Source organism: Lepisma saccharinum, chromosome 1 (genome assembly GCF_977018435.1).
Source record: "Lepisma saccharinum chromosome 1, izLepSacc3.1, whole genome shotgun sequence".
NCBI lineage: Eukaryota > Metazoa > Arthropoda > Insecta > Zygentoma > Lepismatidae > Lepisma > Lepisma saccharinum.
The window spans coordinates 50215539-50236757 of record NC_139229.1 but is presented as its reverse complement, the minus strand read 5'-3'; positions in this window follow the sequence as shown (position 1 = coordinate 50236757).

Here is a 21219-nt window from a genome sequence, read left to right as displayed (position 1 = left end):
TAGCTTGTTGCATGTATATTTTCTATTTTATGTCGCTCCATGTTGCATATGTGTAAACACATATGTTGTACATGAAAATTACACATGTATCTTCGGAATGCATTTATCATTCATTTTCTGTCATTCAAAAATACAGTTTGTGTGTTTGATTTCTATTATTAGCTAATGTGAAATTGACGGTGTTGAAAGAATATTTCAAATCGTTTGCTCCAAACAAATGCTTTAACACAGACTTCTATCCCCTTTTTGCGTAATTTATGAAGATAATAACGTACTACTACTACTACTACATAATAACATAATAAAGCCATTATTAATGTTATTATTATTATTATTGGTACGTTTATCCTGGTATGTACTTGCCCTCCCCCCGAGACAAAAATTTTGTGGTTGTATCTCTGGTATTATATTTTTCCGCGAATTATGTCTGACAAAAATAGTTTGAGTAATTTATTCGGGATGAACGGGTGGGGGGGATGTTCTACCTTTTTTGGGAAGTGTGTCATAGGCTTTGGGGGGATGGGCACCCCTGCTGGGCATTATTGTTATCTGTGAATGTCTCTTCATCTTTGACTTTAATCCTGAATCTCAGAGGGCGATTTATAAAATGTTGGCCCTTTAGGCTATCCTTTGTTTTGTGTCTTGCCGACATTATTATTATTATTATTATTATTATTATCATAGCACTGACGTGAACTCTCATGGCTTCCTTTGAAGTCTGTCATACAGACTTACACTCCAGTAGTACTGAAAAAAATAGGGTTATGATTAGGGCTCGTTAGTTGAGGAAAAATCCTTTTTTTCCCTAGTGTCCGAAGACGAGGCCCAACATAATATATGTTCATTTTGGGTCATTGTAGGCCAGAAGAAGGTGGGTTTTATTTGTCCTTTGTTTTGCCTTTTTCGTTGTTGTTTTTGCTTATTGGTCCTTTTTTAGCCTTTTTTTAGGTCTTAATGGTTTATTTTTGCGACTTCACCTTCTTTCGACTACGTTTTTACTGCCCATTCTCAATTCGAATCATCATCAGTTCATCACCTCTTAAACATCCTTTCTGTAGTAAAGAAATAAGAAGAAAGAAAGAAAGAAATATATTTGAATCATCCCTGCAACGAGAGAAAAACATTTTTGGACGACTGAAGCAGGTACGGTACAAGGTCGAGCTGTAAGTAGCAACTTTCTCTTGTTTTGAACCTTTCAGTTTTTACGCACTGTGTGTTCCATACCACCAGAATTTTTTTATTTTTTTATTCATTAAATATGTAATTAAAACTGAAGTTATTAATTAATTTGGATAACATTTATATGTCCTTTTTTTCGTTTTTAGGTTCTTTTTTTTATATTTTTATGTATTTTTATAGGTCTTTTTTTGGCAATTTATAGGTCTTCAACTTCCAAACCCTAGTTATGATGTAATATGTTGTTTAATACGCTAGAAGCTCATTTCTTCTACCTTCTGTCATGACGTTGTTTGGTATTATCACAATATTAAGGAATTTTAATATTCGATGGTCCTTGTCACTTCTGCCATTTCAGCGTTTCATTTTTGTGCGCTGCCTGGACTTGCGTCCCCTAGACTATGGCCTAGGATAGCCTAGTGGCAAATCTCCCACTGGTGTAAAGGGCTTCAACAAAAAGTTTCGCCACTGGGTCCTACATTCTTGGCCATCGTGTAGAGATCTCTCCAGGACTATCTCATCCGTTCCTCCACTATATACAGTATGTATTTTGAAATAACATTGCAATAATGACTCATCTTTTATCAAACTAAGAATAATAACATACACCAACCAACCTACTACATGTGTACACCAGAGAACATCACGTGATGCGGTTCAAAAGACAATCGAACGCACGATGGTACCAGATCCTGTACATTTTTTATATTTCCTGTAAGGAACAGGTCACAGATTACAGCTTTTCTTGATATTTGTTCTAAGCTTTAAAAAACACTGGTGAGTGTCCTGGGACAAACATGAGGCAATCTTGTGAAAGAAAGGTGTGTACTCTGCCACTTTGTAAAATCCAGGTGCCTTCTTTTCAATTCAAATCTCATGATTTCCTTCCTTCCCTCCATCTTCCCTGTATCGCTTTTCTCCTTTCTCGAACATCTCTCCGTTTTTCTTTTTCTGCCATTTCGTTCTTCCTTTTTCTCTTCTTTATTGTGTCTCTTCTTTCTTATTCATCCTCTTGTTCAATAACTGATTTTCTTATCTCTTTCATTTTCGTACCTCTGTTTCTTTCGTTCTCTATCTTCTTTATTCCTCCATATCTTTGCTCTTTACTTTTCGTTTGATCCTTTCTATAAAGGCTTCTTTCTTTCTCCCTTAATATGCTTCATGAAGGATTAAATTTTTCTTTACTATCATTCTACTCTCTTGACATATTTCGTTTCTCTTTTCTTTTCTACTTGCTATTACGTATATCAAAACATTTATTTCACCTCTATATATTTTATGTGTGTTCATGTCGAGTTGTTTTTCGTCTACATGTACTATATTACATCCATGGTGTCGTTGTACAAAGCCGGCAAATTTTCGCAGCGTGTAGAGGACATCAAGACGAACAACTTTTCGACCCTCGAAAGACAGCATTTTTCTATCCTGTATGTATGCAGCAATGCGCTACAGAATCATGGTTGTTTTATTCCTCCGGTTGGAAAACATTATTTTATAGTACGGTATGCAAGCATCAGGGTGCGAAATCATCGAAGACTGGTGGAAGTAGGAATATTTACAATGTTATTAAATATAAAATACAATTATTTACTAAATATTAAAAAAAACATTATCATTAAATACACCTAAAGGAATTAATTTGTTACTTTTAAATGTATAACAGATATTTATAAACTACCAAACTAATTCCTTTACTAACTGGTTAAAGATGTCAATAAATTACAAAGTAGTTGAAATTATTTTATTGTGTATAAGCTTTTGTTTAGTTTTTGCTCTATTATTTTAAATCAATATAGAATTTATAATAATATTTGACTTGCATACTTTTTTAAAATATTCTTGTGCTCATGTTGTTATTGGTGCAGAGTAGATAAAGCATTCAGCACTCACAATCATGCTACTTGCGATATTATCCTTAGTAAAGTATATTTGAAGTCAAAACAAATTGCTTATATTTTGTTGTTACAACAAAAACTCACTCCGCAGGAAAATTGTTGGTCCCCCTCAGGATTTCGCACCATGATTATCATGCATGTACTTTAAATACAATAAAAATACATTACACTACTAAAACATACAGTTAGTTACCAACAGATATCTCAACTTCGATTCCCGTTATGTTAACCACTCCGCCACACAAAAGGGTACGTCCAGTCACAGTGTAGGTCCTGTTAACACTTAGCAACTCCTGATGGCCTTCGGGCTGAACCTGCACCTTTTCCTTAAATTCCTGACATCATCCTCTCTCCTAGAATTGAACCATTAGGGTGTGCGAAGTTCCTCCCCTACCCCTTCTAACGTGGGGGTTCCTAGCACACTAGAATCTAGATGAAACTCATGCTAATTCAAGACGCGGCCGAGGTTTTTCCCAGCTTGCTGGGTTTTTACTCGGGAGTTTCCCTTCACTCTCTTGTAGTCTTTTCAACTCTTTCTAATTTCGACACTTGGTAAAAGTCTTCTTTAACAAGACTATAAACCAGGAACCATGATACCAGATATCCTGTAGGTACTTCGTTACTAGAGCATGCCTGCATGAAATGGAGGTTTTCTCAAGGGAGAAATCCGGCTTGACTGGATCTATTCTGAGGGGAAGACTACGCCTAGGCAAAAGACCAAACATGGGGCTATAATGTATTTGGAGAGTACATTAGTGTCTCACGTGAGGTCTGCACCTTTTGGTGTGGTTGCCGGTTGACTCAGGTTGGGCACCACTCACCCCACTCAGCTCCTTTGGGGATGGGTTTCTTTTTTTTTTGTTAAGTTTCTTACTTTATCTTCAGTGTTAACCTTCAGAAAATATCTTATTCTTGCTCGGGAATTGAATTCAGGTACGCAAATTTCCATTCTCTTTACTTTTCGGCGCAAAACCTTAGCGGAAGGCTTTAAAAAAAACAGTATTTTTTCTCTTAATTTAAACGACCGTGTTTCCTTACATACACAGCATACATCATATGCTTGGCAGCTTGACATTTCAATGTGCATTGTCCTTTCTTTGTTGAAACCAACAGGAAGTGCGATAACATAACCGGATGCAGAAATATCTATACTGGATTTTAAACTTGAAAGATCAGGCAGCTTCTGCGCAAAAAGCGAAAAAGAACTAATGGCCTTGGATTTTTTTTAGCACGTTCAATTTTGTACGTTTATCAACTCTTGTCATGGGTGGAATAAAGAAGGAAGGTTTTGATTGATTGGTTTTAATATACTTCGCTTTTCTGCCACTTTTGGCTAATCGCGAGGATTAGGATGAGTGATGATATGGTGAAATGAAGGGACACTCACAAAGAACAACCATGGCCAGACCTAGATTCGAACCCTGGACCTCTGGCATCTTAGCGCGCTGTGATAACCACCCCCGGCTAAAAGGGGGAGGGAACGATCGTAAAATAGAAACGTTTCAGTTTATTACCATATAGTACTGTAAATTCTTATTTCTTTGTGTAAGTGAATGTTAAGGGTAAACTGGGGCTATTCTGCGCGAAGTAAGAAATGTAGCCACAGCGCCATACCTAGACACTGTGGAGAACTTTTGTTTTGTTCAGTGTGAAGCATGGTCTCCTTACTGTCGCGTGTGTCCGTTGTTCTAGTGCTTTGTGTTGCATTTTTGATGGGACAGTAGAAGCTCACGAGGTAAGTGAACTGAGATGAATTATTTACGTTGTTAAAGAATAGAGCCTGCGAACTTAAGGTGTGCCATTCACAATAACTCGAAATTTTAACTCATTTCTTGAAAGATATTAGAACACAGGCTATGCATTGTATGTGTGCATAAATGTAGTTCGCTTTCTTCGTTGCCGCGTTTTTCACAATTACTACAGTTGGGGCTCAGTGTATATACGGGGCTATTCCGTTCAAGAAAATTATTTACGCAATTTATGTTGTAATGTGAAATTGTAAGCAGTAAGTTTAATTCTCGTTGTAGATGGTTCGTACATATAGCAGAAAAATCCCGGCCCTAAATGGTCCGAAGAGATTATGAATGAAGCAATACAGAGTTGTCTAAAAGGAGACGTGAAGATGAGAGGATCTGCTGCATTGTTTGGAATTCCGTCCTCCACCCTCGAAGATCGAGTAAAGGCTTCAAAATACGATCTGGCACTGGGAGAAAAAACCGCGCACCGAACAGCCGGCCATTTCAGCCCAGAAGAAGAGCGTGAGTTGATGTCTAGATTCAAGCATTTAGCTGAAAGAGGGTATGGCTGTACTGCACACCGGATCAAGTTTGTAAAGCAGCATTTAGCTTTGCAACAATAAAAACATATTCGACATCCTTGGTGCATAGAAAGTATGACTGCAGGTAAAGATTGGTTTTCCGGATTCCTGGAAAGAAACAGTGATATATCTCTCAGAAACCGGAAGGATTATCAAAATCAAGAGCTGAGGGAATGAATGAGCAGGCTGAGAGTCAATTCTTTGAGTTGTGTGGGAATATGTGTGAGGAGACTGGCATGTGTGATCACCTTCACCTGATCTTTAATGTTGACGAAACTGGTTTGCCCTTTAACAACACTCCGTCTAAAATAGTGGCGGAATAGCCCCTTGACTGATCGGATATCCCCGCTGTTTTTGTGAATTCTCATTTCTGCATTCCTCAAATATATGTATCTTTAATAAGAAGAGTATGTATTACCTTTTTCACTTATTATGTATAGTAATCTGTTCCTAAATAAGGTATCATTATTCTTTACACTACCAATTTCTTTGCAAATGTTTCAATTCATATTTTATAGCTTTAAAGTTGAAATGAGCGGAATAGCCCCACTGTACCCTATCACAGAGATTCTAACTTACTACTAAATTGCCTAAAGGTAATGCTATCACTGTGCGTTGGAACGTGCCGTGAAGGCACATAGGAGGCAGAGCCTCAGACATTCATGGCAATTTTTTGTGCAGGGGATGTGATAATCACCACGATCCGACCGCCCTTACTACCCCACAGGATTGCACCAGCTACACATTTACTAGAGACTGGGTGAACCCCAGAGCCACGTTTATTTGTCATGCTAGCCATAGCATACAGAGGTGACAATATAAATGTGTCTGTGCTCGCGGAAAAAGCGGTTGGGCCCCTTAAATTTGAGGGTAACTTCTAATAGTACGAGTATAGTATAGAAATATTACGGATTGCACCGTGGATTGAATGAGATGGGGTTGGTTTTCTTGTACAATCTCTTCTCTGGGTGGCCTTCCATAAATCTTTACATAAACTGTGACACAAGTCTACCAGATTCTTGTTTTCTTTACATTTAAATATGAAAGGAAAGCTTTTAAGAATGATTATTCATCTATTTACTTTTGACGTTATTTTTAGCCACAAAGAACTAGTCATTTGATATTGAAGCTTGTTTGAATCATTTTCCATCTTCTTAGAATCCAAAGGGCAAACAGCATCAGTGTTATTAGGTAAAGCACTGCATTAATCAGCTAGTGCGGTGGTTTGTACAAGATTCTTCAAAGTCGACTGACTGCCTCCTTGGAATTTTGGGTCTGGCTATGACGTGAATCCTTGACAATGGTTTTCGTGCTGATCGACAAAGCAAACAGGCCTTGAAAGCTTGAACATCCACTTGTACAGAAGATGTTTGGCAGCCTTTTGGTGTTTTCTTACACAAGTGCCTTCGACAACAAAAAATTAGTTCCGTTCTCTTAAAGAAAGAATAGACACGGAATTATGTCAGTTTCTTCTTGTTATTGCGTCAAGGTCTTCTCTCCTCCGTACGTAACTGATCTGGCTTTAGCTACGTCTGGATTGACACACGTAAAAATTGAAGCATGGCTTCACAGATACATTTTCCACGTGATGTGCAAAAGGTTGCTTCAGGATATTATTTTCACGACAGACATTCACAACCGGGAAGCTCGAACCGGTCCAACGAACGCCCTGAAAATTGGCATCATTCCTTCCAAGTTACAAAAAAGAAGAAAGATTATTATTTTCATTGTTAATGTCAGATATAAAGACCAGTTAGTTAGATTTTTACAGAATAACCAAAGTGAAAACCTGCGTTAGATCCAAAATTGTAACAATGCCAAGAATTAGAGTTCTTTGTGGCAGGTCAAACAAGATAAACTTTGGGGAAAAACGTTCCCTCTAGTTTACAAAGCTTTCCCTCGGACTAGATGTGTAAAAGTCAATTCAATATACTAAACGTATGAAATGGAAAAATAATGAGATAAAGTTGTGCAAGTTATTCACTCATCTGCTGGATCAAGTGGAATAGTCTCCCCAACCTCAAGGTTATAATAATAATCATAAATTTGAAATAAAATTCGTTATTTTTATTACCTTATGATATTGTCTGATAAGAATTGAAATTATGATGATGTTAATAATTAATATTTTTATCATTATTTCTACTATTGAAGATGTCCATTTCAGACATCTATCCTCTTAAAAAAAAATCTGCTTCTAACATTCAGATACAATACAAATTGCAGCCATTTTGCGCGTAGAATGTCCAAAGCTGTTTCTTGACCTAAGTTCCATCTATTTGCGTGGATACACTAGAAGGAAAGTGTGGCATGGAAAGTGTTAACATTTCCAAACGTCAATAACTAAGGAACTACAAGTGTTACGGTATTAAATAACTGTATGTAAGGAAAACAACAAGTAAAATGATTTCACTCTGTGCAGTTTATTTGTATGTTTCCACTTGGTATAAATCTTTACCTGCTTGTCAATCACACCCACTACCCTCAATAACGTTATTTATGACAGAGACCAACGATATTTTAATGAGGACCCTTAAAACATTGTTTTGGTTGGTAAGAATGTTTCTTCCATTATTTCGTAAGCTTAAGTGCTGAGGCATTCACCATAGTATAATCAAACCCAAAGTGCAAAGATCATGGGGACGTTTTGCATTTTCCTTCTAGGCCATTCTCAAATAAAATGGACTATGTTGTGATCCTTACAATACAAAGGAACTATGTGCATCAGTGTGTATTATAACCCCATGATTATCTCAGAACATAAATAAGTCTATTTCAACCTTATTATGACATTCACACATTCATTGTTATGTTCTTATTGCAACCTCAAGCCTTTCCTCCTACACATGAACGCCTAAGGTCCAATTAATTTAATGTAATTTATCAACTGATGCATTCTTCTTTCATAGACCCTAATACGTCACTTGGTCAAAACATTCTGCATACCCAAACCCTCATGAATTATTTATTTATTTATTAAACAAATGATACCACAGAACATTGTTCCATTGAGGCATTATGATCTCAATACGTTCCCTGGATGTCTTTAATGTCTCAGCAATCCTTTATGACTGCGATCAAGATTAGATCATGGATCTGATGAACTGTTTCAGGAATTGACACTATCCCAAACAGTTTTTCATATATTTAACTTGGACACAATCAAGTTGTGGATGTGAAAAAAGAATTTAAAAAAATAGAAGTAGATTGCTGTATTTCGACACCACTAAGATTCTGGAAAATATGTTAGGACGAGAAATTTTCAACGTTCCTTCGTAGCTATAAGAAAGCAAATTCTTCTCTTCCGGTGACATTTTATAGCTACTGTGGGACATTTTATAGCTAATGTGGGACATTTTATAGCTAATATGGGACATTTTATAGCTAATGTGGGACATTTTACAGCTAATGTTGGACATTTTATAGCTAATGTTGGACATTTTATAGCTAATGTGGGTCATTTTAAAGCTAATGTGAAACATTTTATAGCTAATGTTGGCCAGTTTATATGTAATGTGAGACATTTTATAGCTAATGTGAGACATTTTATAGCTAATGTGAGAGATTTTATAGCTAATATGAGACATTTTATAGCTAATGTTGGACATTTTATAGCTAATGTGGGACATTTTATAGCTAATGCCCCATTTGATGTCTTGCTCTTGAATGCTCCAAAAGGTAGGATGGATGCTATTTGGAAACATTGATATCACCAGTAGGGCATCGCAACAAAAGCATATTCAGCAAACGCATAATATGAACATAAAGCAATTAGTTCTAGCATTTCCTTCAACTCATTCATCTGTCATTTCTTTCTCTGCTCTTGGCTATTATGAAAAATTTTCATGCCCGTCAGAACCAGAGAAGGTCAGTTAGAGAAACGAGCAGTTTAGCGGCTGAAAGACATTGAAACATGCAATAATTAGCACCGACGTCCAGATAACAGAGACGTAGGGGCGTGTATGAAGGAGAGGACTTTCACACAGAAGGTCGAAGCAACCAGCCTTGAAGTTCTTTCATAAATTGCTTACCATTAGACGAGAGGGGGACCGTTTATAGCTCGGTACCTTTCATTTCGATACTCATCTGTTCAAAGAATGTGAAGAATCGTAATTCTAATGTGAAATGTAGTTCTTTGGCGATTATGCTTTGATTGAGGAAACAGGCAAGTCAGAAAGACTAGGACAAGTTCTTCAAGTTACGAGGGTAGTTTTTTTTTTTTTTAAACTGTGCGTGTCGACAAGGAGAATAAAATATTTACTCTAAGCAAAGAGATGTAATGGGGAGAGATCTCTATTCTCGCCTCGAACGTAGAATTCCCTGATATCGCATTGATCAAGGCATAGGCTATTCACATTTGGTGTCATAGGACTTCATGACTTCTAGCAGTATATACGAGGGTAGTTTGAAAAGTAAGGTAAACGAAGCAGAGATGGCAACACTATAATCGAAATCGATGCAAGGTCGATAAGTTTGAGCCCTTGCAGAGTTTCAGCCCAGTGCGTTGTGAGGTTATTGCTTATACAATGATTTCTCCTAGTCTGCAAAATAGCCGTTCACAGCATGAATCACTTCATCGTTATCGGAAAATCGTTGTCCTCTGAGCCATCTTTGAGGTTAGGGAACAAATGGAAGTCAGAAGAAGCTAGATCCGGCTAATGGGGCGGATGATCCAACAATTTGAACTTAAGTTTATAGATTTTAGCCATAGAGAACATTCACGTGTGAACAGATGCATTGTCCTGGTGGTTTTGTCCATCATTTTGAAAACGCTTGCACGTTCACCTACTTCGCGTGATCAAACAATAACATCACAACGCACTGGGCTGAAACTCTGCAAGGGCTCGTTTGAAGGATCAAACTTATCGATCGTGCATCGATTTCGATTATGGTGCTGCCATCTCTGCTTCGTTTACCTTACTTTTCAAACTACCCTCATATATACTGCTAGAAGCCATGAAGTCCCATGACACCAAATATGAATCTGCCTTGATCAATGCGATGTCAGGGAATTCTACGTTCGAGGCGAGAATAGAGATCTCTCCCCATTACATCTCTTTGCTTAGAGTAAATATTTTATTCTCCTTGTCGACACGCACAGCTTTAAAAAAAATGCAACAGCAGTTCTTCGAAAAGTTACGGAATCCTTAGCAAAATAGGTATGCCTCAAGTATACATGCTCCCTAAGACAAAACTTCTTTGACGTCTAACTTGGACGATATAACTTAAAGAGTCAATACTTTCCTGTGGCAAAGGAAGTTCGAAATGCTTATTTGATATTTATTGTATTTATTTTAGACAGGAAATATGAATTCTAACTATAGTGTAAAATGTAATTAATTTTATTTACAGGTATTTAACAGTATAAGTATAGTATACAAATTATAAAGAAAAATCCTTTACAAATTCATTATAATATTAATTTAACTCAAAACTTGATTATAAACAACATTTTTCGGTTCACCTCCAGGAGCAAGAATAAATACATTCTTTGGGATTAAATGTTAGCTTAGCGACTCCAAAAACTATGGATTCGACACTAATGTAGGTCATTTTTAACATTTTATTTTTCACCCCTTCTCACCCCCACGAACGGCATTGGAAGTGTCACTATTCATCTTAGCGACCCCGAAAACTATGGATTTCACACTAATATCGGTCGTTTTACATGTCACCACCTTCCCACCACCACCCCTAGGGGTGCCAGGGGTGTCTTGGAGTTGAACGGCATTGGGAGTGTCACTATTCATCTTAGCGACCCAGAAAACTATGGATTCCACACTAATATCGGTCGTTTTACATGTCACCCGCTTCCCACCCACACCCCTAGGGGTGCCAGAGGTTTCTTACCCACACAGTATTTCTTTCCAGATTGTAAGTGATATGTGTACCAAGTTTGGTTGAAATTGCTCCAGGCGTTCGAGAGTTATGCCGGAACAAACATGCATATATACATCATACATGTTTATATATATATATATATATATATATATATACACACACGTAGATAGAAAAGGTAAAGTGTTCCCCTGTGCTTAGCACCACGCCATGAAGGCGTATAGGGGGTGTGGGGGTAACGCCCCACACTTTCTTGATCCGGTCGTGAGTGGGGGTGATGTGATCAGCATCACGCCCCTGACCGCCTTTACCCCCCAGGGTTTCCCCCAGGTACCCATGTTATTCGACGCTGGGTGGGCGCCGGGGCCGCTTCCATCGTTAGAAAAGTTCCCGGATTTGAACCGGCCGGGGATCGAACCCGGGACCTTTAGCATGGTAGTCTAGTCAGACGCGTTACCGACTGAGCCACCGCGGCCACCTTAGATAGATTATGTTCTAATCATAACAGATTATCATATAATTGCTTCTCTTTTCTGCCACTTTTGGCTAATGGCGAATATGAGGATGAAAGGCAATAAGATGAAATTTTGTGAAAGAAGAATGACAAATACACATGGACGAGACACAACACGCCAGAGCCTTCTTAGTCTGCAAAGTGAAATCTAGACTGTACCACAAGGTTTGGGTGTTTTGAGAAAGGACCATACGAAGCAAAGAATGCAAGACTTCTTTACGAAACGTATTTCTTCGTAAATTATAAGCTCCGCGACAGGTTACGTTTGCACCAACTTTTTGCATATATAGACCCACACGTGCACGTAGAATATAGTTTCGTTGCAATACTGCCAATTTTCTCACTGCCTGTGATATGAACAGCTCGGCAGTTGAGGCAAAACTGGCACGGGAGATGCTGTGCGCCGTTCTCGCGTGGATTAATACATAAAACCTGCTGCAAACTTTAACCTGTCGCAGGGTCTTAGACACATATTCCTATATATGTGTTAATATTTTCATAATGTTCACGTCTAATCCCATCTTTCTTCTTGTAGTAATTGACACTATAACGAATAAAATGTCAGTGTGTCTGTAGATTCATCCTGCAATAATTGCGATCTTAGAGGTAAGATGGTACTATTTAAAGTACTTTATACAAGACTAACATGTCTTGGATGTGAAACGAGTGAAGATGTTAAATTCAATGCAGCAGCTACTGCACTCAAACAATGCCGGCCGCTTCCCCTCTCAAAACAACCAATGGGCATCAACGCTGTACACACCCGCATACCCGTCCACGCATTCTACGTCTCGACAAAGTGCCTCCACACCCAAATGACGCAATCAAATTATATCCATCGCTCGCGGTATGAATGTATAACAAGGTATTCGTACAGACTGTATGGGTGATAAGCAGACTCTCACTAGCACAGGATCCATGAAGATATTGAGAAATGTTTGTGAGCATATTTGCATAAGGTAGCCATGTTGTGATTGTAAAATTGAGCCTCTTACAAGGTCGAATGGGACATGACGAAGTGATGAACAAACATTTTCGTGCGTGTGGTTACGATATTATTGTTATTCATTTCCCTGTTATTGTTTATACAGTAAAACCTCGTTAATCCGGACTAATGGGGGGATAAGTTGACCGGTTTAACGAAAGTCCGGATTAACTGAAATAACCTAAAGAACAGTAGAAAGTGCATTAAAACTCTGTTTATAGCAACCAAACACTTTTATTATGGCGTATTTAAAGGGCATAGGCCTAAATACACTATACAGTACAGTACAAAGTCTGCGGAAAACAGAATTTCATCAGTTGACTGCCTTTTCTTTGGGAAGTTCTCTTGTTGACTTGTAGCCACATTTAAAACCTTGCTTTTTTGGGGGGGCCTTTTACCTGTCCGGATTAAGCGAAGTCCGGCTTATCGGGGTCCGGATTAACGAGGTTTTACTGTACGTCCATTTTTAATGGTTAAAGATATAATCTGTATCCTTTAATACAGTGTGTAAATCAAACATTTTGATATGAAGGGAGTGGAATGTCGCATTCGACTGCTAAGGTCAGACGTAAATAGGAATGATATACATATTTACAAGGAAATTCACTTCCTTTAAAAAAAAAAAAAAGAGCTTCATTGGTTTATTGATTTAGTTTATTTTACTTCGCTACTTTTACTCTTACTTCTGTGCTACTTTTGACTAATCGCGAAAATGGGATGAAGCCCAACATAAGATTATACTGGCTGTCCAGACGCTATAAGCCTCGTTAGTCTGCAAGAATGAAGTCTAGAGTGTACTACTATACGTGAAAGAGAGGTTGACATTTGGATGCTTGGGCCTCCTCAATGGCGTAGTGGTAACGTCGTCGCTTTGTAACCAAAGTGTCCCGGCTTCGATGCCTGGTGAAGGCACAAGGCATAGTGTTTGGAATTACACTTTAAATTGAAGCTCCATTCCCGATTAGCCTTTCTGTGCATAAAGTGGACTTGAAACAACAATTCAACAAGAATTCAACAACATTTGTATGCTTACTTGAAGTCATCCCTTGTAACCTGTAGTTCCTTTGTATTTGTTCCAGGCCTCCCCGATGGCGCAGTGATAGCGTCGTTGCCTTGTAATCAAGGGGTCCCGGTGGAGGCACATAGTGGTTCGGATTCCACTTTAAACTGTAGATCCAGTCCCGATTAGCTTTACTGTGCATAAAGTGGACTTAAAACAGCAAATCAATCAATGTATTTGTTCCAATTCATCACATTCATCGAATCAACATTCGTCATCATAGTCGCTACCGTAAAAAGACAAAAAAAGCTACGTTAAATTCAAAATATAACTGCATCTAAAGATTCTTTCTTCACTCACAAGGGAGGTTATCTAAATGTCCCCCTCCGATTTCCATGAAACTTGGCAGGTGTATAGAGGGGCCCAAAAAAACGTGTTTTTTTGTTTCGGCTAAAAAACAGTTTTAGGGGGCAACCCCCCCTCAAATGTCCAGATGAGGACAAATTAAATTGGGCATCTGACCCCTGTGTCCCCCTCCGATTACCGTGAAACTTGGCAGGTGTATAGAGGTACCCAAAGGAGGAAATACGTGTTTTTGTGTTTCAGCTAAAAAAAAAAAGCGGTTTTAGGGGGCAACCCCCCCCCCCCTCAAATGTCAAGATAAGGAGATATGCAGTCTTGGTCTCAGAACACGTTGAAATATAGGCTCATGTTCTCGCCACCTACAGCTCCATGTTCGAATCCTAGTCTGGGCGTTAAGTGTTTGTTTGTGAGCGTCCCATCATGAGTTTCGTCTAATCATAATTCATCCTTATCAGCGTGAATGGCAAAAAGAGACAGGAAGGCAAATTGAATTAAGAAAAATACAATATAAAGGGGAAAGTTTATTGGAAATGTTGTTTTATTTGCTTGTAATGTTCATTAACCTCTGACCGGAAATAAACTGCATTCCATTTTCCGAATTGTCCTTCTATAAGGTATAAAATTTTAATAATATAACGGACAACGTAAAAATAACAGAAAGCGGAAACTAAAGATACAATTTAAAACATTTCATTGTACATTTTAATCATTGAGTCACACACGCAATGCAGTCTTCAGTTCATTCTCTCTTTTTAAGACGTTTAAATTAGTATTTTTTTCTTCTTTTGAGCAAAGTTGGAAAAATAAGGTGCTTCAATTATAAACTTCCTGTGTTAGGGACAGAAAAGAAATATTGCTTTTCCGGTAATAAAAGAAAACGATATATTTATTTAAGTCTCGTTAGGTATTTCCTCTCATTTGATCCAAAGTCAAGCGGAAAAAAATATGAAAATAATATTCTTTGTTTGTCTTATTGCGTACAACCAGAACAGTATAAGAGGTGGTCTTTCCTAATGAAATACTTTAACAAGAAAGGAATGCTTTTTTAAGACAATAGGTTAATTAAACCTCATTATGAGGAAATGGCCAGGAAATCTACACCAGACCATTGCAAAAGGCAAATGAGTGTAATGATTTTTCAGTCCTTGAAGTGAACAGAACGTGCACATACTCTGATGTCTAAATATTTAATTGTCGTTCACTTCCTTTCTTCAAATCTTAAGCCCGCTTTAGGTGAAAGCATTTTCCTTAACATTTACACCATGACCAAAATGCTACCGTGTAAAGTGAGATATTTTATGGCATTGCAGATGCCATGGCATATTTCATGGCATTTCTCAAGGATAGGATCGGTCCTAATTCCGTAGCATTTTTCGTAGCATAACCAATCAGAAGCGACCTCTAGGTCACGAGTGCAGCTGTAATGGCGTCCGCGTGAGATGTAAACAATGTATCACTTCACATTTTCAAAAGCCGATAACTATTCAACCGAGAGGAATAACGTTTCATATAAAACAATATTAGGTACAAAACAATGGCGTTCCATAAATATATACTTTACAACATTTACTGTGCACGTATGGAAGAATATTTTAGTTGTTTCAATTGTAAACAATCTGCACTCAGCATAGATGGTGTAACTCGACGTGTCTTTCGTGCTGTATATGTTATACATTGTAATCGCAAAGCTTACCGAAATTTTACATGAAATGCTTCCCTGTAAAGTACCACCCTGAAAGCATTTACATAGTATTTATGCTAGCAAAAATGTTATGCTTTCGTCCAAAACCGGCCTTATTCTCGTAATTTTTTACATTTAAATTACATTTAGTCAGTTCGTAATTCCTTCTCATCGTCACGATTAACCCAAAAGGTAGAAAAGCAACGTAATGTAAACGAAACAGAAAACGTACTTCCTCGTTCGCTATTGAGCTATTAAATGCATCCTTTCCATTCAAACTTCTCTGTGAACTTGTCAGAAGAACGTATAAAATCCACTTACGGACTTAGTGATTGTGGTTGTTCCTCTCGATATGTAAAGTTGGATTTTATTGTTTGTTCTACATACACATAAACCAGAAGCGAGCACATAATAAAAACAAGAATTTGAAAGAGAAAGGCCTGTAAAATCAGAGTAAACTTCCTCTTGAAAAGAGAATACAATGCAATTAGGAAGATCGCCGGGCCCAGTGACGGAGTGGTTAGCACATCGCGCTACGACGCCAGGGGTCGCGGGTTCGAATCCCGGCCTGGGCATTGATGTTTGTTTGTGAGTGTCCATTCATCAATTTCATCATGTCGTATGACACCTTCTACGAAGGCCAGGATAGCTCAGGAATGTGAGGTACACTACGATGTCGCAAATTAGCCAAAAGTGGCACAAAAGGCGAAGTAAAATAAAGCAAATCAATCAATCAATTAGGAAGATCTTTTTATTCACCTCAGTTCTTGAATAGCACAAATTTCCTCTGTAAGAGTAACATTACAAATAATAGATAAAATCACCGAGGAAATCAATCAGCAACGATTTTGAATCTGGCCGTTAATTCGACAATATAAAGAAATGACTTTGATGGCTTTGATCCCTTGAAGTGAGCATATGCTCACATTCTCAAGATATTGTAGATTAATGTGCTGCCATACTGTTGTAAAAATCATGACGTGTGTATAATTTGTGATACACATATTTCTTCTTCTCTGACGTTAGTAATATCAATGGTAGAATAAAGACATTGATATTCTACTTGATGTAAGAGGTGACGTATATATGAATATTGCCAGTAAATGAATAAATAGTGACATGTTAAAAAGAAGAATATTAAGCAAGCCAAGTTCAATAACCACTGTTTCTCACGAACGATATGGCAATGTTCGCCATGCGGTGTTGCCTAGCCCAAGCGTCAATCCTCTCTTTAAAGGAAATCAGACAGTTGTCATTTGTGATCTTTCGTACAAATATTGATGTCATTTTTGTGTAACGTATATTATAAAGATAGATTGCAAAAGAGAACATGCATTTCCGTAAACCTCTGAAGAAATCAAGCGCTGCACTGATATGGCAACAGCGAAAATTCTACTAGCCGCCTAATATCATATCTCCGACTATAGGTGGCCCTTGTTTTGCAGACAGTGCTGCTATTATCAAATTTTAACAGTAGAGTAGCTCTATTTGCATGGAGATGAGAACAGCACAAACGAAATAAAACATTTCATATTCAAAAATATTTCAAAATAATATTAAAGAAAAATCAACTTATATAATGATTCAGATATATAATCCTGAGAACTTCGGGGTGTAAGGAGTGCCCTCTTGCGAATGGTATGAGAATATGACACCCAAATGTCACCCCCCCTCCCTTCCACTTAGTCCATTCTGGATTGCATTTTGCATACTAGGAGATCGTAACGCAACTCCCATGCTGCGTTTGGGATCGAACCTAGAACCTCTAGATTTAATTGGGTGATGTAGTTATTTGTTATTCATCTCTCAGATGGTTATCACACGCTTGGCCTAAATGTGATAAATGCAAGAGGTTACCTTTTAAAGGAATGGCGATAGAAATTAGCTTAGATTAGATATGGGTTTTATACTCTCCATGACTGAACCGATATGGATTGGTTAAGGAAAGGATATTACTTGCCTTACAAATATATGGAGATTGTTCCTAGCTTGTCCTCTGAACTATCACTTGTCTCTTGTCACACACCATCGTCCAATAGTCGTTCCCCACTTTGCTCCTCTCTCACAATCCGTAGTCCTTACTCTCTCTCGTATTCTCGCCAACTGATCACACCTCCTGACAATTCCAACACTCATGCCACATACGACTTCCAAGTCAATCACCCGACCTTTGCCTGATTACTTATTCAGCATTCCTATCTCTGTTTCCTACTATGCTAAGAATTTATACATCCTACCCAATACCTTGGGTACGATACGCTCCTCTACCCCCTAATGAAAATCTTTTGATTTTCACCTAAAGATGAAAGATTTAAAGTTGTATTCCATATCGATCCTTTCTATGGAGAGATTTTTTTTATTATTATAAAATATAGTGTACTAAAAATATTGTAATAACATACCATTACCCAGAATATATGTAAATGGAATAATATAGGTCCTGAAAATATAGATATATCACGAATCCCGATAGAAACAAAGAGAAGAAAAAAATACATGTCTGCGTAAAGCATATAAAAGGTGAACACTGGCATGTGAGTTTGTTATGCTAACTTGACAATCTGCTCGTGCGCGTATTCATTGAGAGGCTTATGCTACACATCTGAGTTCCAATACTACATGATGACGTAGCGAAGTCCGTGCATAAGCATGCAACACTCTGACACCACGTGAGAAAATTATAAAAGCATTGTTCCACAAAAATGGATCTTGTCAAAATTTATGTCTCAATGACACACTAGCGAAGTAGTGTAATCGATCCTGCAAGCACTGACACTGTACAACACTGTTGTGTATTTGGAAGTTAATATTTACAAAATCAGCAACGTTTGTGATACTCATCCGAGTTACACTTGCACACATATGTCATTATCGATGTAAATTTCACCGTCTCTTACTTTATTGTATCATTTAAATATCGCTGTCGTTTTTATTTATAATATATGTCAACTATCACAATAAATATTTAATTAGAAAATTTGAAGTTAATCAAAATATATACACTGTATCAATAACTGTCCTTGAATAATAATATATGTACATGAATTTATGTATTTGAAAATAAGAATATAATAGTGTTCGATAGATAAAATCACAGCACTAACATTTGTCCATAAAATAATCCTTGAGTTATCCTGATTCTCACAAAAAGTTCAAGTAAAATACCATAATTTTACTCTTGTTATCATCACTTAATAGTCTCTGCGCATAGCAATGAAGTTTCTTCTTGAACTAAACCACGTATATATGTATATATTAGTTCCTTGTGGCCGTGAAAAATGTTTTTCACTTTGATGCATTAACTTTGCAGCTACAAATATTGTCATTGATGAAAAACGTACAGTAGAGAACTGCATATCGTCGAATTGTGAATGTGAAGTATTGAGTTGTATGTAAATATTCCTTCAAATCGATGTATGTATTATCAGCGTTGAATGTCAGGTCTCACTACTACTTGACTTCAGTAGGAATTAATTAGAATAGAATGAAGGAGATCCGTGTTAAACGATTTGGTGCTTATCAACTGATTTCGCTGAACTGCGTAATTAAAATTGATGAAAGGTCTAATTGTAATTCATGTTTCCACGTGTCGAAAAATTAAAAGAAAAATCTCAGAAATAAAACTCTTGAGAAAATCTAAAAAAAAATCGTAGGACAAATAATTCCTCTGCGTCCTTCAGGTGTAATTCGTGTTGATTTCTTATTTCTCCAAGGTTTTAGCTGGTGACCATCTCTAGACGTTGACATCTGTGAAAAAGCTGAACTGAGGACTGTTAACATGGTTTCATAATATTGTTAAAATGTTCATTTCACCGTTAAAATTTGAATTATCTGTGAGGCAATTCAGGTAGGTTTTGGAAAGGAAATTTGCTTCATATACCGAACAGGCATTTCCTCCTGATCGTTAGTGTAATGTTGTTAGTGAGAGAACTTAATATGTCGGTATGTGTAGAGGTTTTGTTGAGACAAGGGCGCCTCTAAGTCACCCTTATTTTAAGAAAGTAGTACTTGTAAATATTACAAGTATGAAAAATCTTGTAGTCGAGGGTTGTTATATTTGAGGAAATGGAATTTGAAAAGGAGTACCGATTCAGACATAACATTTACTCTTACTATAAATTACCCAAATTCTAATTAATGCCATCCTTTACACACCAAATATAATTAGAATCTTGAAAAGAGAAAAATAAATAAATAAATATAACTACTAACAATTACTAAAAGCAATTGAACTTTATATATGAATTGAACGTATTATTGTAAATACTCTTGAGAGTGTTATGAGTGTATACTGTATACTACTGCAAAATTTAAATTATAATTGATGTCTAAAAATATATGAATACTTAAATTAACTGAAAATATTTATAAATAACAATTGAATTGAATGAAGTACTTTAAATATTACTAAAAAATAATGTGTTGATCAATCGTCCTTCTGTTTGTATAATATTGATAAAATATCGTCATTAATAAAGATTAATTGTAAAATACACAACTTGCTGATAGTGTCCATGACAATTGGAATACGTAAAATAATATTCTAAGAATCCGAAATTGCGTTGTCCATTATAGACTCTTTCTCCCTTAATGATATTGCAATCAGCCTAAGAATATTCAAGGAAAATAATATACAATTGTGTATACAAAAAAAATATGGAGAGAAAAAAAATGAAAGTTGACTATTAGTGACCCCCCTAATCCCAGTATTTATATTAAATCGCTTGGCATTGACTGGTATGTTCTTATCTCCAGTTACCGAAATTTGACTTCCACTATCCAGGATGAACTGTCGAATTTCCCCACCTACTTTCACATTGATGTAAATCAGATCTTCAGAAGGAAAAGTAGAGACCGTTAGAGTTTTGCCCCGCACCTCCATCACGTAACGCAACTCCCATGCTGCGTTTGGGATCGAACCTAGAACCTCTAGATTTAATTGGGTGATGTAGTTATTTGTTATTCATCTCTCAGATGGTTATCACACGCTTGGCCTAAATGTGATAAATGCAAGAGGTTACCTTTTAAAGGAATGGCGATAGAAATTAGCTTAGATTAGATATGGGTTTTATACTCTCCATGACTGAACCGATATGGATTGGTTAAGGAAAGGATATTACTTGCCTTACAAATATATGGAGATTGTTCCTAGCTTGTCCTCTGAACTATCACTTGTCTCTTGTCACACACCATCGTCCAATAGTCGTTCCCCACTTTGCTCCTCTCTCACAATCCGTAGTCCTTACTCTCTCTCGTATTCTCGCCAACTGATCACACCTCCTGACAATTCCAACACTCATGCCACATACGACTTCCAAGTCAATCACCCGACCTTTGCCTGATTACTCATTCAGCATTCCTATCTCTGTTTCCTACTATGCTAAGAATTTATACATCCTACCCAATACCTTGGGTACGATACCCTCCTCTACCCCCTAATGAAAATCTTT